This window comes from Otolemur garnettii, unplaced genomic scaffold, assembly GCF_000181295.1.
Source record: "Otolemur garnettii isolate 467f Iridium unplaced genomic scaffold, OtoGar3 scaffold00036, whole genome shotgun sequence".
NCBI lineage: Eukaryota > Metazoa > Chordata > Mammalia > Primates > Galagidae > Otolemur > Otolemur garnettii.
In genome coordinates, this window is record NW_003852431.1 from 1994808 (window position 1) to 2018253 (window position 23446).

The following is a 23446-nucleotide window of genomic DNA, read 5'->3' on the forward strand; positions in this document are numbered from 1 at the left end:
AAATGTATTTTTCAAATATATTTTTATCTATATGCATTTATTTAGTTATATTGCCTCAGCCTCCATGATCTCCTTTTCAGGGAAGAGTTACGACTTCATTTCAAGTGGATTCTTAGTCACTATCATTTTGAATATTGCTTTTCTACCACATTGTTTATTTTCTCCTCCAGGATAACCCATTAGATATTTATCGGCATCTTTCAGTATCTTCTCTTTAACTTAATGTATTTCTCCTTTCATATTTTCCTATTCTTCACCTGACTGTGCTGACTCTGGGTGAAGGAAGGGGTCATCTTTAACACTAAACCTCAACTCACAAGTTGTCTTTTGGATTATGATTGATGCAGACTTTATTCCATCTTTAGGATTTATCTTTTCAGTGTTACTTGTAAAATACATTACAAACATAGGAAACCACCTAACAAATGCACATGAAAGGCTTATTTTAATTTGAACTGAGTATGTATTTCATACACTCCTTTGCTTCTTTTTCTGTTCATTTTCAATTATGAGCATTTTTCTTCTGTCTTGAATAGTCTTAATCATATAAACTTTACCATTAATCATTGTGTATAGTTTATTCCATTTGCATCATGGGGATTGATCTACCTATTTTGTCTCTTTTTTAAACTTTCATTGTATCAGCGTGTCTCATTTGCTGACAGTCTCATCTAGGGTCAGTTACTTCTGTGTATTTGCTTCATCTCTTCTCTTGTCCTCCCTTTTCCAGATGTTTCTCTATCTACCTATGAAAAAGTTCAGCCAAGAGTTGCACAGACGATTTGTGGCTGCTGGCCAGTAAAGTGACAGAAGTTATCCTTCAGCAGTCTCCTGCAGCCACGTGACCAACACATCAACAGATCACGTGCATTACCTCCTTCCATGCTGGATTAGTTTTTATTGTATTATTCATGGATCACATTGTTTTAAATTATGAGTTTATTTTCCCTTGTTGTGAAAATTACTCCTAAATATTTTCATAGTAGAATTGGCCTGAATGCATAGAATGTATCAAGCTTTTTAGTTACCCTAAAATTAGATTATGCTTATATTTAACAGCACAATCACATTTTAATAATGAATAAATTTGCTACCATGTATAGTTTAGAACAGTGGTTCTCAACCTTCCTCATGCTGCAATGTTTTTTCATTGTTAAAAATAAGGTTGTGACCCACAGGTTGAGAGCCACTGGTTTAGAATATTGTGGTTGCCTATAAATTAAAAAAAAAAAATTCTACAAATCCACATTGGGGTCACTAAAAATTCAGTGAAGTTGTAATTTCTTCACATACACATGGAATATGTAACTTTGATGTGAAACAGTTTAACCAAAGTTATATATATGTGTGTGTATAACTATGCATGCCTCTATGTAGATACATATCCCAGCATTTCTACAAATGTATTTTCAATAGCAGTAGTAATAGTATGTAACATGCTTTGAAAGGTAGGAATTTTAACAATCCACGATAATTTAGTTTATTTCATGCTTCTCAAAATGAGGAATTTTTGGCCAGGCACAGTGGCTCACACCTCAAATCCTAGCACTCTGGGACGCCAAGACAGGCAGATTGCTTGAGTTCCTGAGCTCACGACCAGCCTGAGCAAGAGCGAGACCCTGTCTCTAAAAAACAGCCAGGCATTGTAGTAAGTGCATATAGTCCCAGATACTTGGGAGGCTGAGGCAGGAGGATTACTTGAAACCAAGAGTTCAGGGTTGCTGTGATCTATGACCTATGATACCTCAAGACTCTACCAAAGGTGACAAAGTGTGACTTTGTCTCAAAAAAGGATAACTGTTTCTGGGAAATTAGGAAATAACAAACATTGTATATAATAATAGTTGGATAGTTTCTGAACTTGAAAAGGTCCACAGACCAAAAAAAGATATACAGTACATCTGTGGCATAATGATTTCATGATGAGGAATTAGGAAAAACAATGTCTAATAAAGCTTCTTGGTGAAGTAATAAAAGAACAAAAAAGGTCAAAAAATTAGCTCATTTATCTTTACAAAGAATCTACGCTATAGGTAGGTAATGCTACTATACTGATTATAGGAACTAGATACAGAACTATAGAGAACATTGCCAAAAGTTACAGATATGGTCAGGGAGTAAAACAAAATATGAATGCACATCTGCATTTGAGTCAAATTCTGTAGGATTATTAATCATTATTTGTACTGAGTTTGTACAAAAGAATAATTCAGTTTATAAATTATCTGGTTCAATAAATTAAATTTTTGCTACAATATATAATAAATGTATCTCATGTAAAAATTCCCATTTGTAAAATGAATTCCAGAAATAACACCCTACAAGATTATAAGCTAATCTAGATATTTAGATTTTTAATAAATAGCAACCAATATGTTTTATGTACTATATCCAGTTTTATATATAAAAATAGCATTTAGTATTTATTTCTTTTTACTAAAAATATATACAATTAATAATGGCCATAGCATGCAGGATAATGATAATTTTGAGGGTGTATTTCCTACTTTGTTGAAAATATAAACCTTACATCTTATATTTAACTGTGGTTTCTCCCATATTTGTCAATTTCCATACAGTGAAACTTGTGTAGACTTAGGACAATATTTATATTTTAAATGTTGAGTAATCATCCCTTTTTAATCACAAACTTTGTCTATGGATATTTTTCTTTCATTTAATTCTGTCATACTTTATTTAAAGTGTAACTGCACCAGACTGATGTTGCTTAAGCTTTCTGTAATAAAGTTGAGTTGCTTTTCAATTGCCACAGACCTCAGGTTTTGATTGTATAACTTAAGCATGCCCAGATGAGCCTACAACCATGGATGGAACCTCAGCACAGACTGAGGAGCTGGAAACTAAATTAAAAGGACATCACAGGACAGGATCCAAGGTCCAATCAGATTGCTCTTCAGCTGTAAAACCAGCCCAACCCCTTGTCCTGAGACACACTACTTTGGAAACTACCCAAGTGTGTTCCTTACTTGTGCCAAGTCACAAAACCCCTTTACTACAGCCAACTTAGTGGTGTCTATTGGCGTGATACCCACCGAATCAATGAACTCCATCGTATGGGAGTTCATTTTCAGAGAGGTATCAATCAAGGCTCTTTTTTGTTGCAAGTTAAAACAATAAATTTGTATTAAATAAAGCAAAACTTAGCATTAGGTTGATATAATTCCTTCCATATTCATGGATAAATGGTCTATAATCAAAGACACATTGAATTTAAAGATTCAGGCAACACATTTCTAATTAATTAGATAATATAAAAATAACATACATTTGGTCTAAACAAAGGAAAATTTAAAAAAATTCATATTTAAGCAAAGTGAATATCCTGAGCTTATATAAAAATATGTAAAAATAAATACAGGAAAGGCAGCAGATAGATTTGTTGGAAACTGAATGTTCGGATTGAACAGGAAAGTCATAACTTAAGTTGTTTCAGGTGAAGCAACTGAATTTTCCATTTGATTTTGAATAATTATAGTCATTTCAAATTAGTGTTATTCTTTTGTTCTAAAACTGTCTAACTTTGATTTTTTTTAACTGAAGATGCAGAACAAACCGAGACATACTATCAGCTGCCAAGATTATATACCAAAGATAGTCTGCAGAGCATCTAAGAAAAAACAATATATCACGAAGAATGATGAGATCTTAAGAAAAAAAAAATTGTGTTTGCATTTAGCTACATGATTCTGACAAATTTGGAGAACCTCACAAATAATTTTGTGACAGTGTCTGCTTCCATTAAAAACAAATCAACTAGATGTCTGACATACAGGCTTTAACCAGAGCAAGCATTAGCATCCTGAGTAACCATGGAAATGATCTCACTTCTGTTATAAAATTAAGTTGCAAAAATATTAATACAAAAGACTTTCAGCGTTCCAAAAATGGCTGTAGTTAAATTTCATAATTTCTTGAGTTTTTAGAAATAATTCTAAAATAAATGATGCATATAATTATCATCATCTTTTACTGAATTCAGCTAATTATTTCACCATTGAAACACCTGTGTGTATTGCTTTGTATGTTAATGTTAAATAGTATATAAAACATCCAAGCAATGATGAGCAGTCTGAACTTTGAGTCTGAGGATACAAAAATCTTGGGGAAGAGAAAACTGTGAAATGTGGCTTAATACTAGGTCTAGTGTAAATCCTAGGATTGTATTATAAGCTTCAAATTTTTGAGAAAGAAAGGAAGGGGAAGTATGAGAAGGAATCAACATTTTGAGACTCTGTAAACTAAGAAGAGTGTTTGGCACTCTAATAGGAGTATTGGAAAACCAAGAAGCTTGGATTCAGGGACCAGGAAAGAGAAGACTATAACTATGCCAGATTCAATTAAGTCTCAGAAATGGTTATAGTCTATGGTTAGAGAAACCCCGGCAATAGAGCAGCCGTACCTGGATGAAGGTGATTTTTCCACAGTCTATTTGCTCATAAGGAGAGAAGTGAATCCTTTCTGGATGAAAACACCAACATTCAGAGCCACTGGCATTTCTCATTCCCCAAATTCAACATTTCAAAGTACTTTGAAGACATGCCAGAGAGTGGAATCAACGGAAAGAAAATCCAGACAAAAGCAGACAGGAGTTGCCTGTGTTATGGTTAGAAACGTTATCAAGAAAAGATTGATGGACAGCCTACTAGACAATTAGACAATTAGAATTTTTTTATTTTTATTGTCGTAGATTCATTGAGGGTACAAAGATCTAGGTTACACTAATTGCATTTGTCAGGCAAAGTCCCTCTTATAAATGTGCTGATCCCCCAACTTGTGTGACAAACACTGTAACCCCCATCTCTGACCCTCTTTCCCTCTCTCTGCTCCCCCATACCCCCACCTCCATTCTGTACTAGGTCATCAATTGTCCTCGTATCAAAATTGAGTACGTTGGATTCTTGCTTCTCCATTCTTGTGATGCTTTACTAGGTTTTTAAAAACGCAATAGAAATCAAAATCCTTGAAATAAAAGTTTGAATGGTATAATCAAGGACTTTAACCAGATGTAGTGGTGCCTGCTCAGCTACTCTAGAGGCTGAGGCAGGAGGGTCACTTGAGCCCAGGAATTTGAGGTCGAAATGAGATACGATCCTATGTTGTACCCGTGCACCTCAGGGTGTGCAAAAAGGGAGACTTTGGCATTAAATGAGGAAAATTGTATAAAAGTGAATAAAACCGAGTAAGCACTAAATTGGACAGAGTAAAAGAAGGAGCAGGAGCTTACCCAACAGCAGGAGCAAACATCAATTCTAAAGAGTTGGTGAAAGCTTACATAGAATATAATTTTTTAATAAAGCTTCTAGAATAAAATGTAAGAAAATGTTCTCATGACTGTGAGGTACACAGGGACATTTTAATCTTAATAAATATAGCATTGCCTGAGGAACAGACAGCACAAGGGAATTCTCTATTCTTCCCTTCAATTTTGTTACAAACATAAAACTGCTCTGAAAAAATAATAAAATCTACTAATTAAAAAAAGATAAACCACAAAAAATTAAGAATATATTGACTTTATTAACACAGCATATAAAGTCCTATTGTTTAAAAGGCACTATAAAAAAGGTAAATAGGAAGTCTACAGAATGGGAGAAGATATGTGTAATGCACATGTTGAAATATAAAGGGCGGTGCCTGTGGCTCAAAGGAGTAAGGCACCGGCCCCATATACCGGAGGTAGTGGGTTCAAACCTGGCCTCGGCCAAAACTGCAAACATAAAAAAAAAAAAAAAAGAAAGAAAGAAAAGAAAATACAAATAATAAATCATATCAAGTACACAAAAGACTGACAACATAAATTTTAAATCAAACAAAAATCTTGAACACAATAATAAGTTTAGGTTAGGGCTTAACAGCATTGGTCACTGCAGAAACAGAAACTTAAGCCTTACCTAGATGTCACAAGTTCACAAGAATAATAAACTTTAAAAAAAAGTTAAAATACAAAGAAACTAAATGACTTGGAAGCAGAGAAACAAGGGGAACTGTCATGGAGTCCTAGTAAACTGATAACATTATTTTGCAAAGCCCTGTGAGTGCCTAGTTAAGCAAACAGAGGCATACATATTTTGTGCTATATTAGATGCCTAGATATATACCAATTACCCAACTGAAGAAGATGTGTAAGTTTGTATCCAAAATTCTAAGTATCAGAAGGCTTACTGATATTTAGTAGGTAAAAACTTAAATGTTAATATTTTAAATAATGTATTTGGCATAATAGATTTTAGCAAATATAAAGAACGAATGGAGAGGTTGCACACACATAATAACACTGAATGAAAGTGGCCACCTGCCTTAAATCCACTCTTGTATCTTTGTAAAGTTTGAAATCAGGCTAAAACAATCTAAGCTAATGTTAATCAGAATATTAGTTACGCTTTGGAATAGTGGTTAATGACTGGGAAGCAAGTTAAAGAAGTCTTCTATGATTACACTGAGGTTCCATAACTTTATACCCCAATTTAGCTTGTGTTATAAATGTGTCTTCTTTGTATATTTTTATAAATATGTCCACATAAAATTTTTATAAGTGAATAAAAATAAGTATAAAATATTATGCTTTTTAATTAAATGTTCACAAAACAGAAAAATAGATTTATATTTCAAACACTTAAATGACTCATGGAAAATAACCCATACACATAAATACCATAAATCTTATTTAATAATATATGTATAAAATACATATTGTTCACACATTTTTTCATTCTTACTATTATAATTACTTTAAGTAAAATATTCAATTAATATAACCTAAATGCTTTTAATTTAAGGTTAACAATTTAAAAATGAAATATTTAGTGTCTTTTTGATTCTTAAAAAAAATACATATAACCCGTTTTAGTATGAGCTATTTTATTTCAATAATTATAGTATAGGAGCTCCAGCTCATAGGCTGATGGACTCTTAGCCACCAGCCACTATTAACTGCCAGCCACATCTTGGTCATCCTGTTGATTCACACCTAAAGATGACTTAAGACTCAGCTGATATCTGATTCCAGAAAACATAAGAAACTCCTGTAAACAACTTCTGAAGAAGACATTCCCTAAATCCTGACCCATATTGTTGTGAGCAGATAAAAATGATTGTTTTAATGACTGAATTTGGGGGGCAAGTTACTAGAACATTCTTGTGTGTATGATGAGCAGGGAATGAGTTGATACATAATGTTTTGAAGGATGGAGTGGACAAATAGAAAATAGTACTATCTTATCTGTGTGTTCTTTTTCCAGAATACACTGACAATTTGCACATCCAAGTCCCTTTAGAGTTAGATAAATCTTGACAGAGAGTTTGGCTATGAAATGTATTGAGTGATGGAGGGAGCTGCTCCATCCAGATCTGCTACTTTTAAACTATTAAGCCATCTAACTGATAATGCTAAGGGTCTTGAGAATGGGAAATTTATTAAATGGAAGAAAATGTGGTCTCTGAACACTTAGATTAGAACCACTATTGGACTGTGGCATTAACGAAGCATGACCACTTGTTTAATTAAACAATTAAAATCTTAGATTCATCTGTTACAGCAGCTAAGGCTTCTCACTATAGCAAGCATGGTTTTTGCTGTAATTTTCCAATTTTGATTACAGAGGATACATTAATTTATAAGAAAATGTTTACCAACAATTGTGTGTCTAATTTATCACAGTAATATAAAAATTCTACTGCTCTAACAACCATTTTCAAACCGTTTAAAGTAATGTTTGCAGTTATATTAAGCTTTGAAATGTTGCAGAGGTGAAAGGATATAGAAAATAAGTGGTCATACCCTGCTACTTTTTATAATTTGGCAAAACGATCCCATTTTGAACTGTGTTGAGTATTCAAATTAATTTCAATGTATCTGAAAAAATAATTGACTGTATTAGGAAGCAGTTTGGAAACTCTTTTCTGGAATGGCCGTCAGAGCTGCTGTAGTGAGAGGACTGAGAAGTATGTTCATGAACTCATCACAGAAGAAAATTGCTCTGAAGAGTGGACGAGGCACTGGCCTCAGTGATGAGCTTCCCAAAGGGAGTGCTTGGAACGTGACCATGGTGATACTCAGCAAAGAGCTATGTAGCAATTTTTCTAGGATACATTTGCAAATTTAATTCATGTTGTATAGTGCTCTTACAGTAATAATCACATTAAATTAATAAATATGACTTCCTAAGTTTGGGTTGCTATAACAAAATGCCATAGACTATTTGTTTTAAAACAAAATATTCATTTCTTACATTTTTGGAATTTGAGAAGTCTATGATCCAAGTCCCAACAGACCAGTTCTTGGTGATCCTTCTTCCTCACGGACGGCTGCACTGAGCACTTACATGATCTCTCACCAGCGTACTCTCAAAGAGAAGGAAATCTGGTTTCTTCCTCTTCTAATAAAGACATTAACATCATTTGGGGGCTTTATCCTCAAGACCTAATTTAGCCCCCTTACCTCAAATGGGCCTTACCTCATAATACCAACCCCATTGGGAGTTATGGTTTCAACAAATTAAAATTTCAGGTTTCAAACACATAATCCATTACAATTTCCACCTATTAACTTATTATCCAGCAAATATTTGTAGTGAGTCCATCGAGGCACTGTGTTTCATCTGGACTGAAACCAAAAGACACATCACAGGGTCATTAAACTTAACGTTGAAGAGATGTACTCTCTAAATAAATGTAAAATAAATTCAGTCATTGCAAGCTTTTGATAATTATTCAGTCTCTCCCACTATAATGCAAAATAAAATGATATTTCTTTCTTGTGCCTATAACATTCTGATCATTTGGAGTCCAAACACATATGGAAACACAAAAACTCCATATTTTAGAGACACGTGTTTCTCAGCTTACATTATGGTTTTTACCCTGAAGTCTGAATGATTCTACCCTCCACTGTGTCTGTACTTAGAGCCAGCTTCCACAGAGAAAGTGACACACTAGTGCATTCTGTCTTCAATTCGAAGGTTACAATTCAGCACTTATAAAATTACATCTGCTCAAAATACATTGCCCAGAAATTAGTAGTGTTGCTATGAATAGGCAAACAGAAAGATTTGGAAATCTATACTTTAGCTGGGTACTTACTTATTCAGTTAGCGAACACTTGATCGTTAACAAATCACAGGAGAAAAGATACTGGAAGGAAAACTGGGAAACAGTTCCTCCGATTGTGAATCAAATATTTGAAATCACTTTCTTCCCTAAAAACAGAACAAATCTATTTCTGAATGAGGAAAATGCTCAAAGTATAATATTAAATTATCTTCCCCAGGTGGAATTGTAAAGTTGGAAATGAAAACCACAGTAACAAAATTCTATGCAGAAAATTTCAGAATGGACATAAATAGAAACCAGTAGTCCATGGCAGCTGTCAAATTCCACTGATGGTAATTCTGAATACCCTCCCATGAACGGTGACAAAAGAAACAGGTATAAAAAATACACTAAAAAATGGTACATTTGTGTTCCAATAAAACTTTATTTACAAAAAGGAACAGCAGACCATAGTAAGTTGAGTTGGTCTGCCACCCTCTGGCTTAGAGGATGCCAAGGCAAGATCATGTAAAAAACTTGAATGTCAGAATGTTCTTTTAAAGCAGAACTACTCTTCCAGACTACATAACTCATCCCCAGACAGTTATAGAAAAGTAAAAATCAAGATTTCATGTTTTTCAATCATTTATGTGGGCTATAATTGGCTAAAATACTGTAACTAGTATTCTAGCCAATTGAATCTACTAACATCTATTCTACTTAAAAAATTACAAAACTTAAAAGCATTTTTCAAATATCTTCACTCTGAAATTTTCTGTCCTTCTTTCAAATTCTTTATTGACCTTTATATATCATTGATGTTTAGATACACTTGGACTCAAAAGTCTTTTATAGAAATTATGTTGTCTTACAATTTTAGAGTTTTGTGTCTATCCAGTTATCCCTGAAAATACTCATGGGATTAGTTTCAGGAACCCCACCTATTCACAAATCCAGACACACTCAAGTCCTTTTCCCAACCCTGCAAAAATTTTATATAAGTCAAGTCATCCCTGCATAAACTCAAATTTTACATTGTGTATATACTGTCCTTTTCATGTGCTTTTGGTTGAAATACATCTGTGTATAAATACATCTACAAAAATTTAAACCTATGTTGTTCAAGTGTTAACTACATATCTAAGTCAAGTTCACATAATCTTTAAGTTATTTATTTAGATACCACATATGTCAAATTCTATCACTAAAATTGAACCAGGGCCTTTGCCATTATTACAATTCCATGAATTTTTACTTATCTTGAAAATAATTTTTGTAATCAGGAAGTGTATCCCATAAATGCTTCAACTCCTTTCTCTGTGACTCAGTTCCTGGGTCAGTATAAATAGTGGCATGGTTGGCATCATTTTTCCACAAATGACACATAAGTATCATTCAATAATAAAAGTGATGAATATTTAATAATTAATTTCAATGCATATGAAACTACAGATATGTATATCTCTAAGCACAGGGTCAAAAGAATTACCAACTAACCTTTATGTAACCTGAGCATTGAAGGGAAAGGCCAGTTATCCATAACAAACATTGGAGCAACCAACAGTTTACTTTTGCCATGTTTTAAGTAAATCAAATGATCCTAATCAATTAACTGAGATTACATTTGCTTTCGTTAGAAATAAAAATTCAATAGCATCATGCCTATTTATTTCCAAAACCTAATACCACCATCTGTTAAAATGTTTTGGTGCTAAAGATAAATATTAAAATATGAAAGTAAGCCAATTGTGGAAAAATACATATGTAAATCTTTTTACATTAAAATTTAAGACCATTTCATATAATCATCAGGCATTGATTTTTACTCTGTGTACCTTTTAAAATTTATCTACAGGACATCTCTGCGGATATTCCAGTGCACTCTGTATAAAGGATTCTCAAGGCCAACCAGCCACTATAATTAACAAATTTGACTATAGGACAGAGCCCAAGGAAATCTTTCTGCTTTATGAATAACTCAGAAATATTAATAGAATTAGGAGCTAAGAAGAAAATATTTTGTTATTTGCACCATAAAAGAATTGTTTTTGTCGTTCACGCTGCCCTTCTGGACATTAGTATCTATATCAGGTATTGCAATGCATAGTTGTTTCAAAACCCAGACCAAAATACTATGTTCACATATCTTAAAGAAGACTGCAGTGTAGGATTTAATTTGTATGAGATTATCATTGAAAATTTTAAAATAAACTATTGAGCCTCAAACCCCACAGTACTCAGTTAATACTGTCAGTAAGTTTTAGGATGGAAAATAAAGAGTAAATAGTTATATGATTTATAAGTAATTCAAGCATTCATATTGCCAGATTTGAAAGTTATATTTGACATAGAAATTAAAACATGGTCAAATATTTACAATAAAAAAGATGTAATGATATTTATACCTAGATGAGTTCTGCATCTTATCTCTCTATAAATGAAATAATAACAATGAAAATTATATCACTAATTTTCACATAAATTACAAAAATTACTTCATGAATATTCTATTTGGCTAATTGAATACAGAAACTATTCAATCACATATTTTAATAAATTTAGAAAAAATATATGGGAATGACAAGAATATCATTCTGAATTTATAAAATAATACTATGTTTGTTTTTGTCTGACTTTGTTTTATCTAAAAAATTCCTCCAATAAAATCATATTCATTTTTTATTATGCTTCTACCCATTGAAGTTGCATGAATCCATACATTACTATCATTAGAACAGCTGTGTGCCACTGTATATAAAAAGATTGAATGATGAGAAATTAAATATAGCACATCGGCATAGAATTACAGCGAGTCATGCTTTAACAGTCAATTCAGTGATCCATGACAGTGCATGTAGATAGATAGATAGACAGATAGATAGATAATACATAAAAGTTCTTGCAGAATACACAAAAAGCACATGAGCTGAAGTCACTTTGAAACATAATGACCTTTAATGAGGTCCAATGAGTCATTTGATACCTTTGATTGTAATACACAGTGTTATGCAATCAATTTGAAAATAAATATATGTACAAGAATGAAAAATTGCATAAGGATCTCATTATTTTTGAAGCACCATAAACACAGTTTAAAAAATAATATAATTTGTCTTTGCAGGCTGCCTGCTGAGAAAAGTCATACGCATTTACTGAGAAATGAAATGCAAATTAAAAAATACATAAACCAGTGGAAACATCGTAAAATAACTTTAATTTTCAGCTATACTATAAACTAAAAAAAAAAAAATAAGAAGAAGAAATATTTCATTTATAAATGTTACACAAAGAACCTTAGGGGAAAAGTATTCATTGCAGAAATATCACATTTGAACTTAGAAAAAATTTCTCTAAGACAAATATTTTGAAATCTATTTATCCTGTACATGTTTAATTACTTTAAAATAATATGTTGGGTGGGGCAAGTTGGACAAAACGTACAGAATGCCAAAATACTTCAAAACAGAAAATGTTGGCAATGAAAGATATTAGGAGAAGTAGGAAATCTACTGTGAACATTTTAGTAAAATCATAACAGGTGAGACTTGTAGTTCTCAGTATTTCCACCATGGCAGTCTGCATTGTTAGATAACAAAAAATGCTAGAGGCTAGCGATTTTTGTTTGCTTTTTTTTTTTTTTTTTTAATTTACATAGCTGTGTGCTCATCCCTCAGGACAAAAAGCTCACTATGTAAGAAAGCAAGCATGGGATTGAGAGCAGGGGTAACAGTTGGGATAACTATATATGTGACTAAAAAAAGTCATCAGAGTTCAGTTCGTTCCTTTGCAAAATGGGAAATACTACCTCATACAGGTTATTAAGGCTGGGATTTGTTTATGTTGCTCTTTTAAAGGAACTACATTGGACCACTTGTAAGTACTTCTAACTTTTACTAGTTAGAACAACCTTTTGAGCAGGCAATGTTAGTTCTAACTCAAATTGACTTTAACAGTAATGCAACGATTATCTCACGAAACTGGAAGTCTTAAAGTAAGATTATGCTTAAACAAGAACACAGGTGCCTCATGGTCCAGTGAGAGAGGCAAGGGTAAATCCATGCATTGATAACTTCAATGAAGTTAGCAAACTTGTTGCCTTCTTTCCACTTTGCCATCCTAAAAATGAGGCATTTAGCCAGGGATGCACAGATAAGGTACACCTATGTGTTATTGATGAGGACAGTTGTGGTGGAAAGAAACGTGTTATGGTAGAAGTCATCCAGAAGAGGGCACAGGAGACTCACGTGGTACCAGAAGCATTAGTGGGATCCAGGAGCTTTCTCTGTCTTTCTTTCATCTCCTTATTAAGGTTCTAAGTGGCCAGTCTCTAAGTCATAACTAACTGTTTTCCTCCACTAATGTTTGGATGATTGTTCTAATATTTGGGATGATGTATATGGAAATAAATTGCTTCATTGTCTAATCTAATGAAAATTATAATCCTAAATAGGGCCTGTTTTTGCAGCCAACTTTTTATACACCTCTAACCATAAGAAGACTCCTCTTAGCCATCATCTCCTTTATTTTCTTTGTTAAGACTGAATTATTCTACCATTTCTCTTTATTCTCTTGTGGGGCTACTAACCTCTTCTTAATTACTCAATGACATATATCCATTGCTTTTAAGAAACACAATTTGTTTTTGCTGTATTCTCTATTGCAAATAACATTAATAATCTTTGAAGACTTATGGAGATATCTGGGTTATAATCCTATTTTGTATAGAGCCAGGCAAAAAGTGCAAATAGCCACAGAAATCTATGCAAAAGGAAAAAAAAATCAGAAGACATAACTTCACCTAACTTCAAGCTATACTACAAGTTTATGATAACCAAAATAGCATGATATTGTCACAAAAAAAACAGAGACATAGACTGATGGATCAGAATAGAACCCAGATATAAAATCATCAGATCTTTGACAGAGCAAGCAGCAATATACACTGGGGAAAAGAATCCCTCTTCAATAAACGGTGCTGGGAAAATTAGATAAGCACATTTAGAAAACTGAAACATGATTCTTACCTCTTGACACTCACAAAAATTAATTCAACTTAGATATTTTATACCTAAAATATAGAACTATAAGAATTCTATAAGAAAATATTAGAAAAATTATTCCAGATATTAAGTAGGCAAAGAATTTATAAAGAAGGCACCAATAGCAATCATAGAAACCAATTAATAAATGTATATGATTAAATTACAAAGCTTCTGCACAACCGAAGAAACAATCAACAGGATGAATAGACCTGGAGAATGGGGGAAAAAATTGTGTATCTGGTAAAGAGTTAATAATAACCAAAATCTATGAAGAACTCAGGCAAATTGCCAAAAAAATTCAATCCCATAAAACGTGGGCAAAAGGCACGAATAGACACTTCTCAAAAGAACATAGACTAATGGGTAATTAACATTTTAAAAATGCTCAATATCTCTAATCATCAGGGAAATGTAAATCAAAATCACCATGAAAAATATCACCTGACTCTAATAAGAATGACTTTCATCAAAAAGTCCACAAACTACAGATTCCATTGTGGATTCAGAGTGAAAAGAGCACTTATCCACTGCTGATGGGACTGTGAACCAGTACAACTTGAATGGAAAATAATATTGAGATTCCTGCCATTTGATCCAACAATCCCACTCTTGAGTATCTACCCAAGGGGGGAAAAACCATTTTATCAAAAAGACATGTGTGCCCAAGTGTTTATTACAGCCCGATTCGTTGTGTTTATTATAGCCCAATTCATAATTGCAAAGATGTGAATCAGCCCAAGGACCCATCAAGGCATGACTGGATTAATGAACTATGGTAGATGTATTCCTTGGAGAACTAAGTAGCCACAGAAAAAGAAGTAATGCCTTTTGTAATAATCTGGATAGAACTGGAGACCATTCTCGTAAGTGAAATATCACAATAATGGAAAAGAAACGTGGAATGCACTCACTATTTGATTAGAACTAATAGATCAACACTAATGTACAGGAATACGAGGTAAAAATGAATGGAAAATAACACTGTGGAAGGGGACCGAAGGGACAATAAAGTCAAACCTAACGGGTACATTGCACACTGTCGAGTAATGGGCACACTCCCATAACTTCAACTGAATCTGCATAAAAGCAACACTTGAAGAATGTCCAAATGGACAGCTGGGCTGTGAGCTCCCTCCCACATCTGCCAGACCAGATTCCAAAGAAACTCATAAGCCAACCTCACAGAGAAGAAGAACAAAAAAAGAAAAGACAGACAAACAGCCACTGCACAGCTGACTCTTGCTACTGGCTGGCAACAGTCATGTTTTTTTCTTTCTCTTTATCCCTATAAAAGCCCCAAGCCCCTACCCTCATGCTGAGACTTTTATCTTTCTTTCCCGTGCTACTCTCTTCCACCACCATCCCTTCCTTCGAAATAAAATAAACTTTTTATTTCTTTCCAACCTCATCTCTGTGTTCATAGTTCTTCCTCATCCTGAACTGCAGGTTCTCACCTTGATACGGACCTCCTTGAGTAGTCGTCCCCCTTTCTCTGAGTATGAGCAGAAACTAAGACTTGTCCTTAACAAGTACAACCTATGTACGATAGACAAAGAGACTATTATGGAATGCATATTCTAACAATAGAATATATATGCATATATTCTGTTATGTCTGCGTCTCTAGGTCTCTAGTTAAATGCGGGTTGATAACATCAGAGCAAATAGCAAGACCCACTTTTCATCCCTATTCTTGTAACAAGTAGAAGAGAAATGCAGAGAAATGACACCTTCTTGTGTGGGTGTTAGTTCAACAGATCAAAGAAATTTTCATCTGGGCATATGGATATTGGACCACCAACAGCTGTTTCTCTAGCTTATTCCCCAAAGAAGCTTTTAATTTGTGAATAAACATATATGTTCCACACACACACTTCATTTTTAGGAAAAAGAGATTTGGGAAAACAAACCTACATACCCTTATGAAGAAAGGCCAAATAAATAAATTATAAATAATGCAATAAACAAAACCATAAAAAATAAATTCTTTCCTATTTCTTGATTGGTTACATATTGCTTGCTATATTATTTCTCTGCGGTTGGCCTATGTTAACTACAGAGGAAGTTAGTTTTATGTTTTGAATTTCAGAAAACAATTTTTTAATATAATTTTATGGATTACCTATTCTAATGACCGAACAGATCTGCTTGTTTAATTGCAAATCAACTGTGATCTTCATCACTTAATTCTATCTTTATATTTTAAATAAAATTGGTTTCATTGTCTACATTTATATTTTGCACCTAGAAAACAAGAATGGTTCTATTTATGTAAGAAAATTATAAAAAAAGTTAATACCAATTTCTTTATGAGCTACTGAAAATAATATTTAAAAAAGTGTTAAAAATATTTGTTTTCCTGGAGGCTGTTTCATGTTAATTTCTCAGTCTACATGTAACTATAGTGATATAGCCAAACTATTATTTTATTTGCAGAGTTATAACTATGGCAATAACCATAAAACAAGATACAAAGCAAGGAAGTAAAGAAAGATAGCATTTCCTTATTCATCATAATTATGCTAACGCAGTGACAACAAGAATTTTGCAACTGTGCTTAGGGATGAATGTTTTCATCATAACCGTGCAATCCTTGTTTTGATTATAATTTTGATTCTCATCAATTGGCCTTACTTCTTTAAGTCAAGAAATAGACATACAATACAATTATTCTAGTGACTCAGAATGATGGTTTACGTTATTTAATAAATAATGAATAAATTAATCTCATAAGATAGAAAATTAGGATTTTTTAAAAAAAATAGATGTCTGAAATACTCGTGTCTCTGTATTATTTCCTCTATTCTTGGTCTATTACCTTAATATGTGTTAGAGTTAAAAGTAAATGAGTTAATCATTATCCTAGAGGATGAACAAATGTTATTACATAGATATATTCTTATAACATAGACTTTTTGCTGTCTAAAATAAACATATCATAGAACGTTATGCCTTTATTTTTTACTGGTTTGTATTTGCTGTTCTTTAAAGCAGTGTGATTTCAAACTCTGTTCAGGGATTACCTCTAGCGACTGTTTTGGGTTTGTTATTCTGATACAACTTCCAAGGAAGTAGAAACTCTGTTTCTTCCTAATTCCCCCATGGCGTCTATGGCACACAACATGAGCCCTATAATCTGCTATAAAGCAATAGGGTATAAATGATGTTTACCTGCATGCATTTTTTATGGCCATTTGGAGGCTTTGATTCTGCGGGGAACACATTTCCCTTTTACCCAGGGATCTTTTTCCATCATGATTAAACAAAGGCTCACTCACTAGCACAGCTGAGATAAAAGGATTTGTTGGGCCTCTATCACATCAGGCAGGTGATGACGGATCCCCATCTATTCCAGGAAAAAAACTTCAAACTAACCACAGGTGATTTCTTTTCCATGCTGAATGGCACAGCACACATTATGTTGCCCACAACAGCAATCTCTAGCTTATTATTTAGCTCCATGACAGAAAAACAAGTAAAAGCTTCCAGATTTGAAAATACGAGCAGACACAAAGAAAAGAGAATTCATGTAGCTCTCGAGACTTTTCAAAGGGTGTTTCAACAAGTGTATTAAACTGTTTTATTAAGTTTGTGAAGGCACTTGAATAGCTTACTAACCTAAATCAGAAAAGCACATAGGGTTAGATAGATAATAAATGATGGACAGGTGGTAGAATAGTAGGTGGATAGATAGATAGATGAAAAACAGTGTGGAGGTAAACAGGCAGAATTTTTGAGAGATGCATTTCTAAGCTTTATCAAAATACCCATCTCCTTACTCTAAACATGCCAAATATTATTGCTGTTCAAAAAGAGAGTACCTGTTAAAATATAAGTTTTTTGTAGGACTAAAAATTTTCTTTGTATCTTCAAGCTCCCAAGAGAATATAAAATACATCATTATATGTCAGAATTCAACATTTGTGTTCATCACAGTAAAATGTTACTGGGCACACAAGCTGCTGGGCATACGTCTGTGTTCTTTGCTTATGTCTTGGCATTTACTCTGCTACGTATCTCTTTGAGGTGGACGTAAACGAAGAGTGGAGATATTAAGTAATCTGGTATAAGTTACAGACCTGCACACCAGTGATTCATAATAGAACAGAGTTTTATTTTCTAATGGAAAAGAGTATTGCTCAGGATGCGTACCTTGGAAACTCCCTGGATGGATTATTCACATTTTAAATTAGCGTTTAAATTCTTGGATTGCTGTCAGCAATATACAATTTTGTTCTTAGTTTTTATTCATTAGAAGATTAATTATAAGTAGTAATAATCGGTGGCATACAATCAAGCAATTTTGAGAAACATCTTGTGAAGGAAATTTAAAAATATTTTTTTTATTATAGGAATTAGCTGATATATTCAATGACTAAGGTATATTATGATTCACAGGAGGGCATACTGGATGCTTGGGTTACAATAATATTTATTTTGTTGTTCTAAAGAAACAATGCAATAGCATAACAAAACGGTTTTCATAAATTTTGTAATTTTATGAAATATTGGAAAAATGGCATAAAGTGCCAGTGCCACACAAGAACTGTCCTTCTTCATGCCACTTAACCTCATCAAAACTATAGCCACAGATATTAGGCAAAGTCAACTTGGTACCTAGATGTGACAAGAAATGTGGGGAAATGTCAGGAAACACTGAAAAAATTACTGTAATGAGAAAAAAGTTCAGTGATCTTTTTTCTAAAGTATGGATTATGAATATATATTATCATGTCTCACTTTTGAAAATGGCATGATAAGAATTCCTCACGAATATCAAAGTAATAATAAAAAAAGGACCTCAAACATATATTGGCACGAAAATACCAAAGAAAAGGATACATACTGCTTAAAGTGCATAGTATTTTAGTAATAATTGACTTCAGTAGTCACTCATTCAATCATGTGTCCAATAAATATTTTTTTTATTTACTTATGATATGGCATAGACTTGTGTGATGATAAAAAAGACATGTACAAATAATTTAAAAAGAGAAAGATTAGTCCTATAATTAATAGTTTTAGAGATCACACTTCTAGTCCTACTATGATTACTAATAATGGTAATTCAAAATCATCAATGCCTTTTATTTAGGACTTACTATTAATACAATAAAGACTCTGGAAGAAAGCACATCATGAGGGTTGAGTAGAAGCTATGAAGTCCAAGTACACATACTAGATTAATTCATACATGCATTTTTCTTTGTTGTATGGGCTTGGGCAAATACTTTTCATCTCACACCTACATTTTCTCATCTATTAAATGAGAAAAACAGATTGCTATGAGATATAAGTGAGACAAATGAAATACATTTTTGAAGTTAGCAACTGGAAAATAAAAACCATGCGATAAATGTAAGTATCATGACCTATGCCGGTAATCTTTGTTTTATACTCCAGAAGAAAACTTATGAAATATTTCCTCTGGTCTATTATAAATAGTAGTATTCAAAATAATTTAAATAGTGTTTAAAATGATTCAATGTCAATGAAATGACATAGCAATTTTATACTCTCCACATTCTTAAAATAATAAATGAGCTCTTTCTTAAATTTCTTAAATATAGCATAGCATTTCATTTCTTAATATACAGAGTGTCCAGTAAGTCACCCCTCATTTCACCACATGTATGGAAAATATTCATTACAAAATTTTACAAAGAGGTTTGCAACACACAAAGAAAATTTTATAAATATTTAAAATATAAAGAAATATTTCTTTACATTTTATAAAGAAATATTTTATAAAATTTTGTACTGAATATTTTGTAAGTAAAGGTACATTTAGTTCCCATTTCCCATTTTCCCTATGTATGGCAAGTTTAGAAGCAACTCTTGGTACATCCTGCAATATTTCAATTTCCCTAGACTCACACATTTTTCTTAGTTTATTATAACCTTTGTTCTTGAGTAAACACACTCATACTTGTTCACAACAATTCAAAAGGGTTTGAAAAATATACAAACATATTTGAAAATGAGAAATCACTACTGTGTATATCCATTATTAGTAAAGCAGCTAAAAATGATACAAAGTTTAATTTTATAATTCATAAATGTAAAACTTTCTTAAAAATAAGAACAGTGAGACTTTTTTCAGTTAGTTTATATACGTTTACATGAATAGCACTTAGCACTAAAGTATAAGGCTCAGAGTAGATTATCACCCTATGTTTTATTTTCATAGGTGTAAGAACAGACAAAACACTTAAATAAATGGATAAAAATAAAAAAAAGTAAGTATATCCATGTTATTCAGTCTTTGAAATCCAAGGTTATACGCCAAATTTTATAGTAGTCTGTCCTCAAAATGTATATGAAAGTAGACCTCTATTTGTTGGAAATTCAGATAAAGTGCTCCTTCAATTATTTTGAAGGAAACAAATAATAATAACAGCACCCAATTATAAAAGGATTTGTTACCCCACCATTAGAGTGGTTTAATGTCTTTGTATCTATATCGTATTTTGAAAGATTTTTTTTCAACTAATTTTAATTTAACTCCCTGTAAAAGAACGCCATGTGGGATGAGAGAAATTCCATATTTGTAAAGTCAGTTTGGGGGGTTGCAGTTTAGGACAAGTGAGTTGGAAATGGGGGACTTAAAGGAAGAATTTGGATGGGATCCTCCAGCAGATGATTATTAGGGATGAATATATAAATTTGAAGTTTTAAAAATTAATTTCTGAATACTTGTCTCAGCAAAAATGTTTTAATGCACAGGGACAGAACATGTCTTGTGTTGAAGATAGCAACCATTTTTCATCCTTACAGCAATCCCATAAGTAGATAACATCTCATCCAGTGTTTCCTTATAGAGATTGGCTTATTTACCAAGGTCATAAAACCAATGTGTGGTGGAGTTTGAATCTGTGCCAAGGCAGGATGACTTTAGAATTGATACTCATACCACCTCATATCCCGGCACAAAACATGCCTGAGCCACCATATTAAAGTTTACAGTTAAAAGTAGATGTTGACAATTATGACAGAGATTGATGTTTGTTAGGAGGAAGAAATTTTTAGAATAATATAATATGTTCAAAAAGAACTGAAAGGCCTTATTTCGTCAATTATAAAATGTAAATCATTTCACATTTTAAAGCTTCAGAAATTTGGATGCATATTGCAATTATGAATGACAGATTCTAATTCTCAGTATTTTTCTTCTTAGTAGTCCATAGAGCATATTTATTTTTTCCATGGATGACACAAAACCTAAAATAAAGAACAATATAAACAATAAGAAATATCAAAGTACAGTGTAAATGTGGGGAGCCTACATAAAATAAATTTAAACATAGTAATAAAAATTTGATGACCAAACCAAACTACATTTTGGGAAGAATTCTTTTGCCTATGCATGGAGATTTTGTGTGTTATTTCAATATTACATAATATCTGTACCTCTTACCATCTTCTTAGTACAGATAACTAAATATTGATTATTTTATCATTAGTAATACTTCTGAAAGAGAATTGCGTATTCTGTCAAAGTAGTTCATAGCTACATACTTAAAAAGTTAAGAAACATTAAAATGGAAACAAAACCCGATAACATTTGATTTCTAGATTTAAAAATTCAACAGCATGTCTATATCTATTATATATTATACATTTTCAAATATACAATTCATTTTGATATACAATTCAACAGTATATCTATATCTATTGAATATTATACATTTTCAAAAGCCAAATTAATTTTAAGACTCACTCATCACTAGAGTATAGGGCTTTCCTGTAAATTGAAAATTTGAAAATTGCTATGAAATAGTCTTCTAAGGAAAAGGTTACAATAGTCTGTTCAAATAGAAATAAAATGACTTTTCTAGTTTTTAAAATCATGTTACATTCTCACGTTAATGACTCATTTACCACAAATTCAATTATATTTTTAGTAGCAACATCTACTACAACTCAATATTTGCATAAAAACACCATTTAATAAATTATATTACCCATTTTTGATTGTTTTCTCTAAGAAAATAGTATTAGTTTTATAAATTGTTATTTTATGGTAATTCATATTTGAATTATCATGAAGCATACACAGGTATGTTTTCTTTCCATTTTGCTAAGATACATTCCTTCAATTTTAAGTTGTACTTTTCCCCATAATCAATAAATATATTTAGGAATAATAAATGCAATTTAAAAAAAAATTTCACTTAATCACTTTAGTATAGACAATCTATGCCAAAATTCTGTTGTGTATCTTTACAGAAACTTTTTTCCTTGTCAGGTAGTTAACATTATTTTAAAAACAGGGAAAGGTTTAGGCCAGGCATGGTGACTGATGCTTGTAATCTCAGCATTTTAAGAGGCTGAAACAAAAGAATCCCTTGATTCCAGGAGTTCAAAACTGCAATGAGCTCTCATCACCGCACTGTACTCCAGCCTGGGCGATAGAGGGAGAACCCATCTCTAGACTGAAAAAAGGAAAGAAAAGAAGAAGATTTTAGCTGCCTCCATTGAGTTTCTCATAACAACAATGATATTTTTCCTAATTATAAAATCATGTTAGTGTTTCAAGGATAATTGGGAAAATATTCACAGGAAAATAAGGCATGACTAATCAGACTATGGATAAACCCTTTAAATGTATTTCATTTCATAAAACTTTGTGTGGGTTGAGTAATAACATGTACATAGATAGCATCACATTTTTCTACTTGTCATTAAATAGTTTCCTTTCCCTTCTATAAAATTTCATAATAAAATAACATTTTCATAGCTCGTATTTTACTAAAAATATAGCTTTACTATATACTTAACTTTATATTTTAAATTTTGATTCACAAACCAATCTTTTCAAAATTAGGTGCTTTTCTCCCCACCATTAAAACGCTTTAGTAGATATTGACAAGTTTCTAGTGAAATCAAGGAAGACTCCCATCAGGAATTTTTTAGATTCTGGAAAAGAAAAAATTCTAGAAGTTTTAAAGAATGACAAATGTTTTCTTTAGAGACTTTTACATTTCCTGGTAAACATATCAAATCAAACATATGTATTTATCTGTATGCACAACCACAATACCACTGCAAATTTACAGTTATATATTGCATTCATTATGCTAATCAAATATTGCAAGTACTCATATGACTTCCTAGGCTGTACTCATATGAGGATTAAATAAATAACTGTAAAGAACAAGTTACAGCAGCAGAATGAAATTACTGGCAATTACAGAAAAGTCCAAAACCTTTCAGAACCATGTTTGTATGAATGCAACATGATTTGAAAATATAAATACAAGCTATCAATAAATGTATGCAGTGTTTTGATTTCAGGAGTGTATAGACACTAATTCACAACTGGGTATTTTACATTTTGCTGGTTGCACAGCTAAA